The sequence below is a fragment of the Capra hircus genome, chromosome 12 (assembly GCF_001704415.2).
Source record: "Capra hircus breed San Clemente chromosome 12, ASM170441v1, whole genome shotgun sequence".
Lineage (NCBI taxonomy): Eukaryota > Metazoa > Chordata > Mammalia > Artiodactyla > Bovidae > Capra > Capra hircus.
In genome coordinates this window covers 58,989,373-59,009,477 of record NC_030819.1, presented here as the reverse complement: position 1 = coordinate 59,009,477, position 20,105 = coordinate 58,989,373, and the positions used below count along the sequence as shown (strand labels likewise).

The 20,105-nt window shown below is 38.9% G+C and overlaps 1 protein-coding gene across 1 annotated transcript in view; it reads left to right on the top strand.

The window, feature by feature from the left end:
• Positions 1 to 20,105, top strand: part of STARD13 (StAR related lipid transfer domain containing 13) — a 381,403-nt gene that overhangs the window by 58,508 nt on the left and 302,790 nt on the right. The window lies entirely within an intron of this gene.

Below are 20,105 nucleotides of genomic sequence, written 5' to 3'. Positions count from 1 at the left end.
TGTGGTTAGAGAAGTGAATGATGGAACCGACAGGGAAGATGGAAGGGTTTGTGAAGGAGAAGCATGGAAGGCATGCTAGAAAGTGTGAATATAGAGAGAGATAATAGTGAAGTGTATGTCTTTTTTATTGTCATATGTTTACAATACAAAGAAAGGATCAGAGAGAAGAACATGTAGTTCTATTTTGTGACAAAGTCTATTCCATGGAGGTTGCTACTAATTACAGTGTTCTGAACTTTAACAGAGGATGGACATGTTGCATTCTCCAAGTGATTTATTTATTTCTGGTTCTACTTGCATTTCTACAGTGTATTTGTCTTAAGTTTTAACTTTTAAATAAACATGTGTATCATGACAAATAGAAGCAAACAAAAGCCAGTATTACAAATTCAAATATTTCATCTCAGTCTTGAGATGTAAAGATCATCTAGGATAAAAAGCCTAACCTATAATTGAACTTTTTTAAATAAAAGAACATAATAAGCAAGATTACTGTTACAAAGTTGCATGTGTAAGTAACACTTAGGAGTCCTAACAGGCAAAAATGCCCTGAGAAGCATGTGCGTGCATGTTAAGTTGCTTCAGTCGTGTCCAGCTATTAGTGACTCCATCGACTGTATGTAGTACCACTGCAGAGAGGGCACAAATCTGAATTAAAAATTTAACTTTCAGTGTTCCCACTGAGGGATGCTTAATCTCCCTGAGCCTGGTTTCTTCACTTGTTCAGTTCAGTTCAGTCGCTCAGTTGTGTCTGATTCTTTGCGACCCCATGAACTGCAGCACACTATGCCTCCCGGTCCATCACCAACTCCCGGAGTCCACCCAAACCTATGTCCATTGTGTCGGTGATGCCATCCAGCCATCTCATCCTCTGTCGTCCCCTTCTCCTCCTGCCCTCAATCTTTCCCAGCATCAGGGTCTTTTCAAATGAGTCAGCTCTCCGCATCAGGTGGCCAAAGGATTGGAGCTTCAGCTTCAACATCAGTCCCTCCAATGAACACCCAGGACTGATCTCCTTTAGGATGGACTAGTTGGGTTTCCTTGCAGTCCAAGGGACTCTCAAGAGTCTTCTCCAGCACCACACTTAAAAAGCATCAATTCTTCTGCACTCAGCTTTCTTTATAGTCCAACTCTCACATCCATACATGACTACTGGAAAAATCATAGCCTTGACTAGACGGACCTTTGTTGGCAAAGTAATGTCTCTGCTTTTTAATATTCTGTCTAGGATAGTCATAACTTTCCTTCCAAGGAGCAAGCGTCTTTTAATTGCATGGCTGCAGTCACCATCCACAGTGATTTTGGAGCCCAGAAAAATAAAGTCAGCCACTGTTTCCACTGTTTCCTCATCTATTTGCCATGAAGTGATGGGACCGGATGCCATGATCTTAGTTTTCTGCATGTTAAGATTTAAGCCAACTTTTTCACTCTCCTCTTTCACTTTCATCAAGAGGCTTTTTAGTTCCTCTTCACTTTCTGCCATAAAGGGGGTGTCATCTGCATATCTGAGGTTATTGATATTTCTCCCGGCAATCACTTCTCATGATGTACTCTGCATATAAGTTAAATAAGCAGGGTGTCAATGTACAGCTGATATGGGAATTTTAATGCCAGCTTCACTGGGTTGGTGTGATGATTGAATGACAAAACCTAGTGAAAACATTTAGCACGGTCTAGCACAGAGCAGGCCCTCAATATGTCCTAATTTCTTCTCTAAATTTATAAGATGTATGTCACAGACTTTTTAAATTTTAAAATAAATGTTTTTTCCTAATTAGCATTATTGAAGTATAATTAACATACAATACACTGCACATATTTAAACTATAAATTTGATAAGTTTTAACATATGCTTCTCAGGTAACTCAGCAGTAAAGAATCTGCCTGCCAATGCAGGAGACGTTGTTTCGATCTCTGGGTTGGGAAGGTCCCCTGGAGGAAGGAATGGTAACCCAGTATTCTTGTCTAGAGAATCCACATGGACAGAGGAGCCTGATGGGCTACAGTCCACAGGATCACATAGAGTCAGACACAACTGAAGTGACTTAGCATGCACACATGGGGTAACAGAACATGGTTTTCAAGGATAGAACTGGCAATTTTGGTTGCCAACTGTTCTTTTTCTTCAATATTTTAAAATTATTTATTCTGCAATTTATTTAGAATCTAGGGGAAAATACATGTTAGTGCCTTTAAAAAAATTGGGGGTAGGAAATGCTCTCTATTGCAGAAATGAGCCATGGGCTATTTTAAAAAGTAAAAGCTATGTATATCAACATTAAAAATTAAGGAAAAGAAAAACACAAACAAAGAAGTAAAATATTATCCCAAGCCCATGACCTGGAAACAACCTTTGCTAACACTGTTGACCTTCCTTTCATAAATCTCTTAACAGATAGATAGATAGATAGATGATAGAAACTAATTTTACAAAAACAATTGGGACTTCCACTTCCAGATACAATAGAATAACAGGAACCAGATATACCCTCCTGCTGGAAGCAACTAAAGAAACAGATGACACATATAAAAGAAAGATTTTCAGATATTGGACATTAGACAGCACAGGAAAGTGAACCCGGGAAAATGAGAAACAAACAAGATGAGCCTTAGAGTTTCCCCTGCTTACTGTCTAAGGAAAATTTCTAGGCTGCAGTGTAGGGAGGGGGAACCCAAGTAGGACCGTGATTGTCTCCCTGACTTGTAAGAAAATGTTGGCATCACAGGAGGCCAGTTCAGCTAGAATTCAGGTAGAACACTGAGGAAGAGCTTCACAGAGGGAAAGGGCTCCAAGAGGCTGTAGAGGGTTTCTCTGCTGCTGCTGCTGCTGCTAAGTCGCTTCAGTCGTGTCCGACTCTGTGCGACCCCATAGACAGCAGCCCACCAGGCTCCACCATCCCTGGGATTCTCCAGGCAAGAACACTGGAGTGGGTTGCCATTTCCTCCTCCAATGCATTAAAGTGAAAAGTGAAAGTGAAGTCGCTCAGTCGTGTCCGACTCTTGGCGACCCCATGGACTGCAGCCCACCAGGCTCCTCCATCCATGGGATTTTCCAGGCAAGAGTACTGGAGTGGGGTGCCATTGCCTTCTCTGGAGGGTTTCTCTACTACTCCCAAATCTGCAGCTGAGTGAAGAAACCACCCAAGGACAGTGGAAGAACCATCAACAGTGATTAAAGATAGCAGTCTCAGAGTTACCCAGGGTTCAGAATAGTTTGTGTTCTCTTCAGCCAGAGGAAAAAAACTCCTTGTAATTTACAGGATATTGAGTAGGGTACTCAAAGGGAATCACTTAAGTAGTGGTGAAAAATCAGCCCCAGAGTAAAGGCTGCTACTCTGATGCCACACAGCAAAGCATAAAAACAAGTGATTAAATCATTCCAACTGATCTAGCTGCATCCCAGAACAAAGTTTAAGAGTATTTATAGGAATACAGAAATATTCAGCTCTCAACAGGGAAAAATTTACAAAGACTGGCATCCAATTAAAAATTATCACGGATGTAGGAAAATGTGACTCATAATAAGGACAAACAGTAATACATAGAAACAAACTCAGAAATGTCACAGATGATAGCATTCTTAGACAAGGACATTAAAATTTCTATTATAACCACACTGCATGTGTTCAAGAAGCTAGAAGAAAGATTGAGTCTGTTAAGCAGAGACATAAAATATATATTTATAAAATGAACTTCTAGAAATGAGTATGTGAGGTGAAGAAAAAAATGCACTGCATTGGACTAATAGTTGAAACCCTACAGAGGAAAAGATCAGTGAGTGAAACTGAAGACATAAAAGCTATCAAAAGTGAAGCTCAAAGAGAAAAGAGTGTGGAGAAGGAGGGAGCACACCTTACCAAAGAAGATCTACATGTGGCAAAAACATATGAGCTGCTCTACATCAGACATCATCAGGGAAATGCAAATTAAAACAATGATGAGATACCTTTACATGCTGATTAGAGTGGCCAAAATTCAAAACACTGACAATAGCAAATGCTGACAAGGAAATGGAGACATAGGAGCCCTTATTCATTGCTTGTGAGAATGGGAAATTGTACAGCCACTTTGAAAGGCAGTTTGGTAGCTCCTTACAACCTAAACATGCTCTCCTCATATGATCCAGCAATCAAGCTCCTTGGTATTTATCCAAAGGGGTTAAAAACTTAGGTCACAGAAAATCCTGCACCTGAAAGTTTAAAACAGCTTTATTCACTTGGAAGTAACTAAGATATGGTTGGATGGCATCACCAACTCAATGGACATGAGTTTGAGTAATCTCTGGGGAATTGGTGATGGACAGGGAGGCCTGGTATGCTGCAGTCCATGGGGTCACAAAGAGTTGGACATGACTGAGCAACTGAACTGAGCTGAAGATATCTTTCAGTAGATGGAAAAAATAGATGAATAGATAAGTAAACTGATACATCCAGACAATGGGCTATTATTCAGTGCTAAAAGGAGATGAGCTATCCAGCTATGAAAAAACATGGAGGAAATTTGAATGTGTAAATCTGAATAACCTCTACAGTATTATGTGGCATTTTAGAAAAGGCAAAAACAAGCAAACAGTGAAAAATTGGTGGTTACTGGGGTTTAGGGGAGGGAGGAGAATGAATGGGCAGAACAGAGAAGTTTTTTAGGACAGTGAAACTGCTCTTATGATACTCTAATGTTGAATACATGTCATACATTTAAACCTATAGAATGTCCAATATGAGGATTGAACTCTATGGTAAACTATGGACTTTGTGTGATAATGATGTGTCAGTGTAAATTCATCAGTGTTAATACATGTGCCACTCTGGTGGAGGATGTCAATAGTGGGGGAAGTTATGTGTTTATGTAGACAGTATATGAAAACTCTGTATCTTCCATTCAGTTTTGCTTTATACCTAAAATTGCTTTAAAAAATAAAGTATATTCTTTTAAAAATCAATCAGCTACAAGATAACTTTAGGCAGCTTAATATGCTTTTAATTGGAAGTGAAAAAGGGGGAAACAAAAAAATTTGCAAAGAGAATGGCAACTTTTCCAGATTAAAAAAAATGTTTATTTATTTGGCTGTGTAGGGTCTTAGTTGTGGCACTTGGGAGCTTTGATCTTCTCTGTGGCATGCAGGATCTTTTGTTGTGGCATGCGAACTCTTAGTTGTAGCAGGTGGAATCTAGTTCCCTGACCAACAATTGAACCCAGGCCTCATTCATTGGGAACTCAGTCTTAGCCACTGTTGGGAGCATGGGGTCTTAGCCACTAGACCACCAGAGAAGTCCCTTAATTTTTCCAAATTTAATGAAAACTTCAGACCCACAAAACTAACAGAAAACTCCAAACGTAAAAAAATTGAAAGCACATTACACTAACACACATTACAATGAAATTATTTAAAGCCAATGATAAAAAGATAATCTTAAAAGCCATCAGAGAGGAAAAAGATATGTTTAATACAAAGGAATAAATAAAAATGACCTCAGATTTTGTTTGGAAACAATGCAAGCCAACAGCATAATATATTTAAAGTAGAATTCTATACCATGAAAAAATATCTTTCAAATAAAGGTAAAATAATAACTATCTTTTACATTAAAAAATCAGAGAATTCATTACCAGCAGAGTTATACTATAAGAGATATTACAGGAAGTCCCCAGGTTAAAGGAAAATGATACAAGATGAAAATCTGGATCTGTTCAAAGGAATGAAAAGTGTGGGAAATGATGGATATGACAGTAAGTGCAATTAAAAATATTTTCCATCTCTTTTGGAGAAGGAAATGGCAACCTACTCCAGTATTCTTACCTGGAGAATTCTATGGACAGAGGAGCCTGCCAGGCTACAGTCCATGGGGTTGCAAAGAGTTGGGCATGACTGAGCAACTATCATTCACTCCATCTCTTTAAAAATAATTGTTTAAAGCAAATACAACAGCATTGTGTTTGGAGGTTTATAACAGATGTGGACATAAAATGTATGAAAGTAACAGTCCTAAAGAAGGAGGAATACGGAGGAGAAGTGTTATAAGTTTTATGTACCATGCATGAAGTGATGTGATACTACTTGAAAGTAGACCAGTAAGTCAAAGATGTAAACTGTAAACCCCAATCTAAGGACTAAGAACCTAATCAACAACAACTACAAAATTCAGAGTTACAGCTTATAAACCAATTAAGGAGGTAAAACGGCACCATAAAATATATAAAGTAATGCAAAAGAAGACAGACAAAGGGGTAAAGGCAATTCAGTGGAGAAAAGACAGTCTCTTCAGCAGATGCTACTGAGATGATGGGATATTCATGTGTGAAAAAAGGAACCTTGGTTCAGACTTACTACTAACAAAAATTATCTCAAAAGGGATCAGAGACAAATGTAAAATCTAAACCTGCAAAACACAGGTGAAAAATCTTTCTGACCTTGGGTAAAGCAAGTATTTCTTAGATTGAAACCATAAATAATCCATTACAGAATTGGACATTTTCAATATTGAGAACTTCTAGAATGAAAAGAGAAGCCACAGACTTTCTTCGCGAATCACTTATCTGATAAAAGACTTGTATACGTAATATAAGAAGAACACTATAAAGGCAATGATGAAAAAATGATCAACCACTTAAAAAATGAGCAGATGATTCAAAAGAAATTTCTTCAAAATGAGTATGCAGGTGGCAAATAACCACATGAAAAAATGACTTAGTATCATTAGTTATTGGGGAAATGAAAATTTAAACCACAAAAAATTAAAGAACCTTATACACCTATTAGAATGGCTAAAATTAAAGAGACTGGAACTCAAATGCATTGTTAAATGAAAGAAGCTAGGAAAAACAGTAAATACTGCATGATTCCATTTATATCAAATTCTTAAGAATACAGACTAATCTATAGTGAGAGAAGGCAGATCACAGGTTGTCTGCGACTAGATGTGGGAGGCAAGAGAGGGTATGAAAGATGATTATAAAGGGCACAAGGAAACTTTGGAGAGTAGATGGTTAGCATCTTGATTGTGATGATGTTTTCCCAGATATATGCATATGTCCAAAGTTCCTACATTGTATGCTTTAAATCTACGCAGTTTTTTCTGGGTCATTTATACCTCAGTAAGGCTGTAAAAATTTAAAAAGTCACAAAATTAAGAATAATTATAAGAAACATGGTGTGCACACAGTTCAGTACTCAGAGGGGAAATCCAGACCAGGGTATCCAAAGGACACATCACGCAAGGCACTCCTCACTTCTCCCAAAGTCCCCTGTACTAGTTGTCCTAATCAGAGGGTCACTAGTCAGACCTTCTACTGTTGCGACACTTGTTTTCAGGGAAGACTGCATCCTGTTCAGAGTCTGAGGTTTGGGGCCACTCTCAGCACCCTCGTTCTGGCAGAGCTTCCCACTGTAATTGACTTCTGTGTGTCATGGTCTGTGGTTTAGACACAAGGCCATTTTCTTGTTTTATTAGTGTAAGAGGTCCCCCCCACTGCTCCTGTTTTCCATTATGTCTCTGGGCTTTAAGTGACTGAGTGGAGCAAAAGTTCCTTTACACACACACACACACACACACACACACACACACACACACACACACACACACACACACACACTTCTCTGACTGAAGTCATTCAAATGCTTCTGAACAGTTGGGAATGTGTTTGTTGTTTCCTGTCTTCCCAGAGTGTAGCCAAGGGCAAGGCTGATCTGGAGTAAATATATGTTGAATCACTAAAATTTCCAGTTAAATGTCTCCCCACCTCTTTCATCTACACTGGGGCTCTTCTCACACGTGCTACCATTTTCTCTTTGGATGACTGAACCAGCCTCCAAACTGGCCTCCTCTCCTCTGGCCTTGTTCCCTTGAGTTACTTCTATGCTTTGCAACAGAATGATCTTATTATATTACAAATCTGAGCATGCCACTCAAAGGAGTCCTTTACTCTTAGGATAGGGTCCAGGCATTCAATAAATGTTGGTTAAGTGAAAGACCATGGGGCTTCAGGAGCCTCAGGTCCCAAGATGGAGCTGAGATTGGTCTTTGAGTTATCATATCTCTTTTGGCAGTTTATTAAATCTTTCTTTGCTTCAGCTTTTCTCTATGTATATGCCTACTTGTGAGTGTAAAACAAATACAAGATATTGGATGAATGTGTTAATTCATGTCTGCCAAGAGGCAGATGCCAAGATAGGATTAACCATGCAAGGGGTTTGTTGAGAACAGGAGCAGAGAAAGCTGGGAGTAGCCTCCCTACTATATAGGAGGTCTGGCACTTACAGAAGGAGAACGGGCAGGAGGGGTTGCAGACTAAGTGCAGTTCCGAGAAAGCCTTGGCCAGACCAATGGAAAGTCCTGTAACAAAGTTGTGCATAGGGAGTATCCTGCCTCTGACTAGAAAGGGCTGTGTTAGTACCCACACCAGCTTCACTCACTGGGTGGGAGCAACCTGCAGGAAATGTGGCCTCAACACCAAGAAGGTGGTGGATCTAGAGGAGCTATTGCTTCCTGAGCAGAAGATCCAACCAGCACATTTCCAGCTGCTGCAAGTCAGAGTCCTTAAAGTTAGGAGACCAGGCATTAAGTCAACACAAGAAAAAAGTCAGCTGTCAGTTGTTTAAGGACTATCTATTTAGCATGTGGATTTCATGTCATTAACTCAACAGCCTTGCTTTTTAAGTTTCTTCTTCTACTACATTCTTTTTATTCTTTTCACTACTCATGAGCACCTTTACACAGAGATTGGCAGGAACAGAGAAGCAAGGAGTCAGGCCTTTTTTTTTTTTTTCCTGCTGTTGAGGACCAAATTGCTGGACCAAAAGTATGACCTCCCTCATCTTTGTTTTTCTAACTTTTCATTTTTTGGAAATGCTTTTCTCTTCCTCTTAATATTTAAATTATAGCATACAGCAAAGTGTCTATACAGTTATTTATATCTAAAGATGATGTCAAATTAGATTTTGGTAGACAGTTTTAAAGTCCCAGATCTCCATTAACACAGATAAAATAGCAATACTACATCATTATTATCTCCTGAGAGTCCCTTGGACTGCAAGGAGATCCAACCAGTCTGTTCTAAAGAAGATCAGTCCTGGGTGTTCACTGGAAGGACTGATGCTAAAGCTGAAACTCCAATACGTTGGCCACCTCATGCGAAGAGTTGACTCATTGGAAAAGACCTTGATGTTGGGAGGGATTAGGGGCAGCAGGAGAAGGGGACGACAGAGGATGAGATGGCTGGATGGCATCACCGACTCAATGGACATGAGTTTGAGTAAGCTCCGGGAGTTGATGATGGACAGGGAGGCCTGGCATGCTGTGATTCACAGGGTTGCAAAGAGTCGGACATGACTGAGGGGCTGAAATGAACTGAACTGAACTGAACTGAACTGATACTTCATCTTTTATTGGCATTTCCTTAAACTACTGATTTTCCTGTGGTTTTCAAATTCAAAATGAAAAGGATGCTCCCCCCAAACCAGTATCACCAGTGCTTCTTCCATACTTAGAAGAAAACAAGTTCTTAAGAGTGCTTTTATTTCTTAAAGCACTTAGGATTCATTCAGGAAGTTACTTGAGCTGGGTCCAGACAAAGGAGTAGACCATCCAACTCCTGACATTTTCCAGGGCTGTGTGTCCAGAACTTGGTGACCCAATTCTTCTCAGTTGGCCTATATTCAGCTGGGCAAATCATCAGGCTTATGAGGCATTTTGTTTTCTTAAAAAACCAAAAACCACTCTTCTAAAGAAAATGAAGCATTAAATAAAATATGCCACTATAATCTTGTGTAATCTTAAAAGCTGGAAGGACTGGTCTATAAAAACAAGCCTGAAAGCCAAGGCAAATAGGCCTACAAAGCAGTCAAACCTGGCGGGGGGGCGGGGATGTTGCTGAAGGAGGCCTGCCATGTGGTAAGAGCCAAACCAAACTCTTGATCTGGATTCCTTACTTAAGCACACCTAACAGTCAGGAGGAAGGTATGATCACCAAAGGACAGAATTAAGGTGTGATAGAACGGTGGCTTTTCCATACCTTCTTAATGGAAGGCTGTATTTTTAAAGTTAGAGATGAAAGTGAATATAGTAATTGAAAGAGAAGGATATTTTCATGTAGATGCACATAGGTGTTCCAGGCTCCTCATATACATGGAAGGCACAAATGAAGCTTATTATGTGTCCAATCTGGTCCCGGATACCATGGATGAGAGATGGCACACAATTTTTAAATTTAATCCTTGTGTCCTTATGAAGACTGTGTTACTATCTCCATTTTACAGATAAGCAAACTAAGTCTCAGCCAGGGAATAAAAGTAGCCTAAAACTGTATAACTAGTCACCAATGGATTCAAGACTCAAACTCAATGTGTCTACCTCAAAACCCCAGGTTTTTCTGATATACAGTACCGTAATGCCTCCAAAGAAGTCGAAAGGTGCATCATAATTTTCCACTATCCACTGTTTGCTTGAGAAGATAGATAAATTTGTGAAATAACTACAGCATAGTTTTATACTTATATGAAATATAAATATATTTGAGTATGAGACTGTAGTCTGAGGACTGCAAGAAGGAAACCCTGTGCTGCTTCTCCAAGGGTAAATAGATTTCCCCTGTGCCCCCTCTTCAGCTCCAGACCTCCCTCATCCTGACCTTCACACCCCCCAAGAACCTGCAGGCCCTCAGGTGAGCCACCGCTCCCTGCCCTGACTTCATTTCCCCTGTGCCCCCTCTTCAGCTCCAGACCTCCCTCATCCTGACCTTCACATCCCCCAAGAACCTGCAGGCTCAGGTGCGCCACAGCTCCCTGCCCTGACTTCATCAGCTGGTCCACCTCAGCCACGCTGTCAGCACCCACCCTCCTTGTCTTCTTCCCCATCAGGCCCTGCACTCCCCTCCCTCCCTCTTGCCTGCCCACTCCCTCCTCAGGATCTCTGCTCCCTTATAACCACAACGGCAGTCTTTACTGAGTTCCTTCTCCTCAGGCCCTGAAGGTACTAAAATCTCTTCAAATTTACAAAAGCCCTCCAAGAAACTGCTTCCCAAGACTAGCACTATTTTCATCCTTTGACCTTTCTAAGTCAAGCTTCTTGGGACTAGATTACTTCATTTCCCCTGTATTCCTTAATTTATCCTGTTCAAATTTCTATCCCCTGAATCTAGCCAAGATCACTTCATAATTACCAAGTTTTAGAATCTTCTGGGTTGTTAATTTTCAGCCTCTTCCTATTAACCTACTCCTCCTGGTTAAGATCTCCCCATTTTTGTCATACTCTTTATCACCCTCTTCTTGTCATTTCCTTCAGCGTCGTAAATACTACAGTGCCCCCAGACTCTTGTCTCCACCTCTCCTATTCTTGATCATAAGCACACTTTCCCTAACCAGCTCATCTTTCAGAGCTGGAATTCTCACAGATATTCTGTATTCATTCAGTCCAGACCACTTTCCTGGACTCCAGCTTCTTTATACAGCCCCCACTGGGTGTCCCTCAGTCTTTTCAAATTCAATGTGTCTAAAAGTAGAATTCCTTACCTTATATTCCAAACCCCTGACCGCCTCCCCTATTGCTCATCTTCATCAGCATGACACCTCTGTGAACCACTTTACCTATGTCAAAACCTGAAAACTACCCAAGATGACCTCTCTCTCTCCCTCTCTCTCACTTCCCTTGCTCTTCATCCCCTCCTAAATATTACTCGTAATTTCATGTCCTGTTCAGCAGGTCTTGGTTTTTCGAGCTTGTGTCCAAACTCTTCCTTCCCCAGTCCATCCCTCATGTCACTTGGGAATTACCATTATAAAGCCTATAATTTTGGAGTCCTTATCACCCACAGGCCTTCATATAGTATACATATTCCCAAGGACTTCGTATGGTATACAAATTCCTCTATTATCTACCCATCTTATCTTTCTAACCCTATTGTTTTACACTCTTCCCTATAATTAGTTTACAGCATTTCCCCAAAGACTCATGCTTCCCTCCCCTCTGCCCCTTTCCTTTGTATATATTGTCCCTTCTGTCTGGAATTCCCCTCTCCCTCTTATTTTCCCAGTGAAATTATTCATTAAGAATGATCTTAAATACTACCCTCCTCACAAACCTCCCCCTGATTCTTTATATGAGACCCTTTTTCTAAGCAACCATCATTTCTTATAGTCATCTCTACTGGTATATTTGTTCCAAACGATCACAATCTTTTCCCTTTGGGGCTGTCTTCTGCTCTAGACTGTGATCTCATTCAGAGTAGAGAACTCAATTTCATCTTCATCCAGCTGGATTTTCAACAGCACATGAAAATGTAGTGAATTTCCTTTCACTAATATCTGTAAGATATATATAAAGTAGTGTTAATTACGGTTATTGATATCAGTTCATTCTTTGTTCAATTCTTCATTGAATAGCTTTCTATTGGTTTGCGTGTGTGTGTGTGTGTGTGTGTATATACACCTTACCTACTCTTCTAGATTATCAAACCTTGGAATCTTTTACTTTTACCAATCATCTTAGGGTGGATCATGCCTCTTGTAAATCTAGATAACTAGATCAAGATATTGCAAGTATTTTTACTAGGCCTGTGATATTGTACTGGGCTAGGAAATTCAAAGGTAAATCATGAAACCAAACATTTTTTATGATTACAAGAATTCTGAACCAAATAAGGAGGAAAAAATGTTTGATTTTAAGCTAATTAATTCATACTCCCAGTTCTTACAGGTTAGTACACTGACTTTGCATTCAGAGCTTTTATTTGTCACTTTGAATGTCTCATAACATAATATTTCTGTCATTATCATCTGATAAATGCTTGTGTAAGTATACTCATTGATTTTCAATTATTATAACAAATTTTAATGAAAAAGTATATGATGTACGTTTTATACTACTGCATTGATTTGTTGCTGTTATAATGGTCACTAAGTCGTGTCTGACTCTTTGCAACCCTGTAGACAGTAGCATGCCAGGCTCCTCTGTCCTGCACTATCTCCCGGAGCTTGCTCAAATTCATGTCCGTTGAGTCATTGATGCTATCTAACCATCTCATCCTCTGCAACCCTTTTCTTCTTTTGCTTTCAATCTTTCCCAGCATCAGAGTCTTTTCCAATGAGTCAGCACTTCGTATCAGGTGGCCAAAGGATTGGAGCTTCAGCTTCAGCATCAATCCTTCCAATGAATATTCAGGACTGATTTCCTTTAGGATTGACTGGTTTGATCTCCTTGCTGTCTGAGGAATTCTTAAGAGTCTTCTCCAGCACCACAATTCAAAAACATCAGTTCTTCAGCACTCACTCTTCTTTATGGTCCAACTCTCACATCCATACATGACTACTGGAAAAACCATAGCTTTGACTAGATGGACCTTTGTCAGCAAAGTGATGTTTCTGTTGCTTAATACACTGTGTAGGTTTGTCATAGCTTTTCTTCCAAGGAACAAGCTTCTTCTCTTTTTATGGCTGCAGTCACCATCTGCAGTGATTTTGGAGCTCAAGAAAATAAAATCCGTCACTGCTTCCACTTTGCCCCACCTATTTGCCATGAAATGATAGGACCAGATGCCAGTGACATCTTCTAGAGGAAAGGGTCAAGAGCTGGTGTGTTGGGGTCAAGAGTCAGGGACACCACTGTTCTGTGTCCAAGTTGGAACAGGACACTCAGCAGAGGATCTAAAGAGTGGAACACACGAAGTCTGAGAAAGCAGGACAAGAAGATGCATGCTCCAGAGACAAGGAAAGCATCTGGACAGCTCCAGAGCAGCCTGACTGTCTCAGCAAGATCAGGCTCAGCTGCTGCTTCCATAGGCTTCTGACAAACCTGCCTTGAATTGAAGGATTAGTCCACTTTGCCTAGAGCAAATACAGTTGTTCAAAAGATGGAACTTTTAGAGGTTCTTATGAGTTTTTGCAGTTCTGGAACAGTTACTTCAAATATTTATCCAGATGCAAATTCCTTGGATCATTGTTTTAGAATGAACTTTATTAACTAAACTTGTTCCAGGAAAATTCTATAATCAGTTTTGTTATTAAGAAACTTCGTTTTCATTTGATGCATTCCTTTCTTCCTTCATTTATTCATTTCTGGGACTTGATCCAAACCTTATATAAAGCATTCACAGAAAGAAAGAAAACAAGTGGCGTCTTTATATAAACTATTCAAAAAGGAAATGAAGCCACCCAAATGTGACCTATGCCATCTGTGGCCTGTGATAAATAGCAAAACTACAGTTATGTTTTTTCTTTAAATGTTAACTATAAAATATAGAATCCTTTTTATCAGTACCAGATGTCAGGCATGCTTATTAAAATGCCATAGTTTATTAAATAGCATCATTTTATACTCACTGAACTAGTAAAGGTTGTTTGTGTTTTTTTGCATTTAGGTTAAATGTCTGAAATTATGCATTACCTACTACTTCTGTTCAAGTATCTGAATCCTATACTTGAGGATATAAACAAAATCCTATATTTGTACATATACCAAAATTTACATTTAGAAGTAGAAAAATTTATACATCATGGGCTGAATCAAAATATTTTTCAATCCACAAAAGTAGATTTTCATTTGACTCTTAGGTTTCAGATGTATTGAAATTTTCATATAGCACTAAAACAAAAATTACTTTCTATATCTCAGGTGTAAAAGAAATGAGTAAAGATGAAATGAAAACAAAGAGTAAATATTGAATTATACATTCTCTCTAGTTTTTTTAGCAGCTTTTTCTTTGGCTTTCATAGTACAGTTGTTTGTGAGGAAATCTGTTGGTTTCTGTTCCTCCCCACAGTCCCACTAAGAATTACTACAGCCTTTTCTCAGCCTGAGTCAGGGGAGGAATAACTTTGACAATTCGGTAGGAATCACTATAAAGAATTTTTACAAAAATCAAAAGTTTTGGAAACTTATCTACAAGGCCATATTTGGGATATTTTGAAATCAAAATTAATGTCAATAATGGAAATTTAGTATGGTAATTAAAGAACATTAAATTTTCATCTTATTTCTTCATTAACTGATACTGTGATTAAAACTTTTAGGTCTCCTTGAAATAGCTCTGAAATCACAGATTATAATACTTTAAAGTATTTGTTCTTCTTTTTCATTTTTACATATAGTTTGTGCATGATCTTTTAAGGAGCTAACATGAGGGAGATTAGGAAAAGGTTTTTTTGTTTGTTTTTTTGAGATATAAAACTACCTATCTCACAGTCAACGAGTCTTAAGTTATTTGGGCCAGAGTCAGTGTATGATATATCCCTTATATTTGTCTAAAGAAACCAGCTTTCCAGTGGTAACCTGGTGATCAGCTTATTTCTACTTAGACATTATTCTGTAATGTTTAAATCAGGGTCACTGCAAAATATGGTTTACTGAGTTTGAAACCAGCAGGTGTATTCTGGACAGAGTAAAGAGCAAATAGTAAAATGGCTTACATGTTTTCATAAGAGTTTATTTACTTTGGGATTTTATCTGCTGCTTTTAGTTTTAAAGGCTTACTACAAGGGCACTAGGAACAAATGGGCCCTTTGTATTTCAGGAACAGCAGGTGATGAAACAGCTTTTTGCTTTCACTTGGACAATAATAGTCAATGTATTTATTGACTTGATTGATCATCACAAGCCCCAAGGGCCATTGCTTCCCAATAAAAATTATCTGGATGTTTTTATGATTGTCTAGAGTTGTTCTATTCATTTAGTCTGCATATTTGTCTATGTGACAAGGGATGCATATCTGCATTTCATCCAGATTTCATACATTTGTTCCAAAAAGCAATTGTCTACTAAATACATGTTCATAAAACCAATTCCTAAAATGTTGTTATTCTTAGACTGTCTGTGTGAACACGGCTTTATAATTACTATGACTTTACCAGTATTAAAAACTTAACACCTTCTGGGAATCTCACCAGATGAAGCAAGTAACTCAAACATACTTCAAAGAACTTTACTAGGATTTATCCATGAGATAATTGTAACTATTCTCAGTAAGTTCATTCACTCAGTCATGTCCAACTCTGCGACCCCATGGACTGCAGCACACCAGGCTTCCCTATCCATCACCAACTCCCAGAGCTTGCTTAAACTCATGTCCATCAAATTGGTGATGCCATCCAACCATCTCATCCTCTGTTGTCCCCTGTTATTCACTCTCCTCTTTCATTTTCATCAAGAGGCTCTTTAGTTCTTCTTTGCTTTCTGCCATAAGGGTGGTGTCATCTGCATATTTGAGGTTATTGATATTTCTTGTGGCAATCTTGATTCCAGCTTGCACTTCTAACCATTCTAGAGTTCTTGAATCTCCAGAGGGATAATTACCTGCCCTTAACCATCTATCCCACAAAGAGAAAGGGTCAAACACCCAGCATAGTGCTAGACATGAGTGTTTCTATATGTTAGCTAAACACTCAACAAATAATAAAATATCCAGAGAAATAATCCATTTGTTGCCTGGAGATTTTTCATCTAATTGCCCTGGCATCAGTGAATGCCATTATCCCACCTTCTTTTCTTTTCCTTCTTCATGCTTCTGGAGATGACTGTAATCTCATGATGACTTTCAGTTCAGTTGCTCAGTCGTGTCTGATTCTTTGTGACCCCATGAATTGCAGCATCCCAGACCTCCCTGTCCATCACCAACTCCCAGAGTTCACCCAAACTCATGTCCATCGAGTCGGTGATGCCATCCAGCTATCTCATCCTCTGTCGTACCCTTCTCCTCCTGCCCCTAATCCCTCCTAGCATCAGAGTCTTTTCCAATGAGTCAACTCTTTGCATAAGGTGACCACGTACTGGAGTTTCAGCTTTAGCATCATTCCTTCCAAAGAACACCCAGGACTGATCTCCTTTAGAATGAACTGGTTGGATCTCCTTGCAGTCCATGATGACTTTGGGGAGTATAAATAATTATCTCCAGGTTAGTAGCAGTTCTTTTATTATCTGCCCATAAGCCATACTTTGGATCTTAGATTTATTCTATTCAGATTTCCAAACAGAGGGGTTTGAAGTGTAAGGTAGTGGGAGTTTAAACCTAACAAGTAACAACAGGCTATGTGCATCTAGAGATTTCTTTGTGTGTTTTTAATTGTGGAAAAATACATAAAACATAAACTTTATTATCTTAACCACTGAAGCGTACACTTCAGTGGCATAAGTACATTCACACTGTTGTGTGATCCTCCATCCCCAAGACTCTTTTCATCTTAAAACTATACCCACTAAACAGCAGCTCCCCATTCTCTCCTCCTCCCAGCCTCATCACCTAGTGAGTTTTAATGAAAATGATTATGGGAAAATATTGTTGAATATCCATAAAGAAATTTATGTTCATCATCACATTTATAAATTTTTTAGAGCTGACATAGTATAGGAAATATATATGTATGTATATTTAATATTTGTCTCATCATTTTTCCTGGGAAAGGAGTGTCTATAGCTATACTTCTGCATCTAATTTGTCATGTACCATTGAAATGGTTAACATGCATTAGGGGTTCATTTTCAAATATCTCCAATGTCTTTAAAATTTAGTAATTTTTTCTTTTTTTCTTTTTCAAGAACACTAATTTTTGTTGCTTTAATTTTAGGCATTTAATTTCTACTTTTTTCTCATCATGACTTTAATATTTTTAATATTAATTAAAATTAATTAATTTGGCTTCCCAGATGGCGCCAGTGATAAAGAACCCACTGGCTAACGCAGGAGACGTGAGAGATACAGGTTCAGTCCCTGGGTCAGGGAGATCCCCTGGAGAAGGGCATGGCAACTCACTCCAGTACTTTTGCCTGGAGAATCTCACGGACAGAGGAGCCTGACAGGCTACAATCTATAGGATCCAAAGAGCTGGACATGACTAAAACGACCTAGCAAGCACACAAGCACATATATTTACCAGATTCAAGCTTGCACCTTTTAATGCATCATTCTGCGTTTAGAACTAAATGATACTTGACCATACATTTGTTGAGTACTTCTGTTTATCTGGAAATCCCTATTGCATTTATCTATTTTGGAATCAAGCAATCTGACTTTTAGTTTCTTATGTCAATTATTATTATTGTTGCTGCTGCTGCTAAGTCGCTTCAGTCGTGTCAGACTCTGTGCAACCCCATAGACAGCAGCCCACCAGGCTCCCCTGTCCCTGGAATTCTCCAGGCAAGAATACTGGAGTGGGTTGCCATTTCCTTCTCCAATGCATGAAAGTGAAAAATGCATGAAGTCGCTCAGTCGTGTCCGACTCTTAGCGACCTCATGGACTGCAGCCTCCCAGGCTCCTCCGTCCATGGGATTTTCCAGGCAAGAGTACTGGAGTGGGGTGCCATTGCCTTCTCCCAATTATTATTATTATTGTCATTATTAATGTGTGAGTAGCTCTGTTAGCACTCAATCTCAAGGACTAGATGAGGAAGTCTACTTACTTTTGTTTCCTTTTTTAAGCCCTCAAGCTGACATTTCCCTGCAGGAATTGCTCTTGGCTCATAACTGAGAATTTTTAAACAGTTGAAGAATCCTGCTGGGTTATTTCTATGTTGAATGGTTATTGAAACATTATTATGATATTTTAAATAATTACTAATGTTTTATTATATTCATGTAACAAAACTTATCTACTTTATAATTTTATTTTACTTGCTATTCCAAGTCAAATAGTCATTAGATATATTTGCTTCCAAATCAAGTGAGACCCATTTAAATATGATGCACTATTCTCATTGATTGAGTTCTCTTTAGAGCAGGAAGTAGTCACCTACTTGATATTACTTGAGAAATGTGGAGAGAGCTTTCTCCTCTGTCTCACACTATCTCGAGTTTTATCATTAGAGATTCAGTACTTGGTGTTTGTCATCAGATGGTGCCCTTTAAAATGTGAATATACTTGGGAAAATGGACTCTTCTCAATGTCAATCATCAATCTTTTTGTGAATTTGCTCTTACCCACTGTAAGTGTGAACAGAGACATAAAGTAAGATGAGAGAGAATAAGAATGGGGTGGGAGGAACTCTGATATTGAGGAAAAAGCTCTAACAGCATCAGCATTTTGCCTCTTTCATCCTTGACTCTCAAAGAGTATTATTCAAATTATCATAATGGTTTGAAAGATAATAAAATGTAAGTCTCTGTTTTTGGGAAGTTTCTTCAAAATAATCAATAAATATTTACTGTATTTATCTTCTATGCCACACTTGTTGGTCAGCACATCACACACGTTATTTTACTTACTCCTCAAAACAACCCAATTTGCCTGATGAGAGAATGAGGCTCAGAGAAATTGCATAACTTTCTGAAGGTCATGCAGCTAGACGTAAGATCTTAACCTCTAAACTCTATTTATTCTTAGGGTATTGGGGAACAATTGGATACCTCCAAGTAGAAAAGTGACATGATCAAACTGTATTTTAGAAACATCATATTGGAAGCTGAATAGATTGGAGGGAGATAAAACTAGAGTCAGGCTAGAAATTAGAAGGCTATTGCAATTATCTAAACATGACCTGAATGTTGCCGAGGAGGTGGAAGTAGAAATGAAAATAAGTAGATGGATTCAAGCAAGATTTGAGAGTAGGCATCAACAGAATTTAACAAGAAAGGCAGGAAAGAGTCAAAGATGATCCTTGGGTTTCCCATTTGGGCAACAAGGTAGATTGATTGTTTTTATCAGTTGGAGCTGTTATGACAAATATACTATAGACTTGATGGCTTAAACAACAGATATTTATTTCTCATAGTTCTGGAGTCTTCAAGTCCAAGATCAGGGTACTGACAGATTTGGTATCTGGTGAAAACTCATTTCCTGCTTTGCCAGTGACCATTTTCCTCACTGAGTCCTCACATGATACAGAACTCTGAGCTCTTCATCCTCTTACAAGGGCACCAACTCCACTGTGCGGGACCCAACCACATGACCTCATCCAAACCAAATTACCTCCCGGAGCTCCACCTCCAAATGCCATCATAATGGGGATTAGGCTTCAACAGCTGAATTTGGGGAGGAACACATACGTTCAGTTCATGATGCCTTTTGCTAAGATGGGAACACAGAAAAAGAATTGGTTTTGGAGTTGGGTATGTATGTGAGGGGGTGTAAAATGTTGAGTTTGAACGCACGGTTTTGTGGTGTCTGAAATCTCCAAATGCAGATGTCCAAT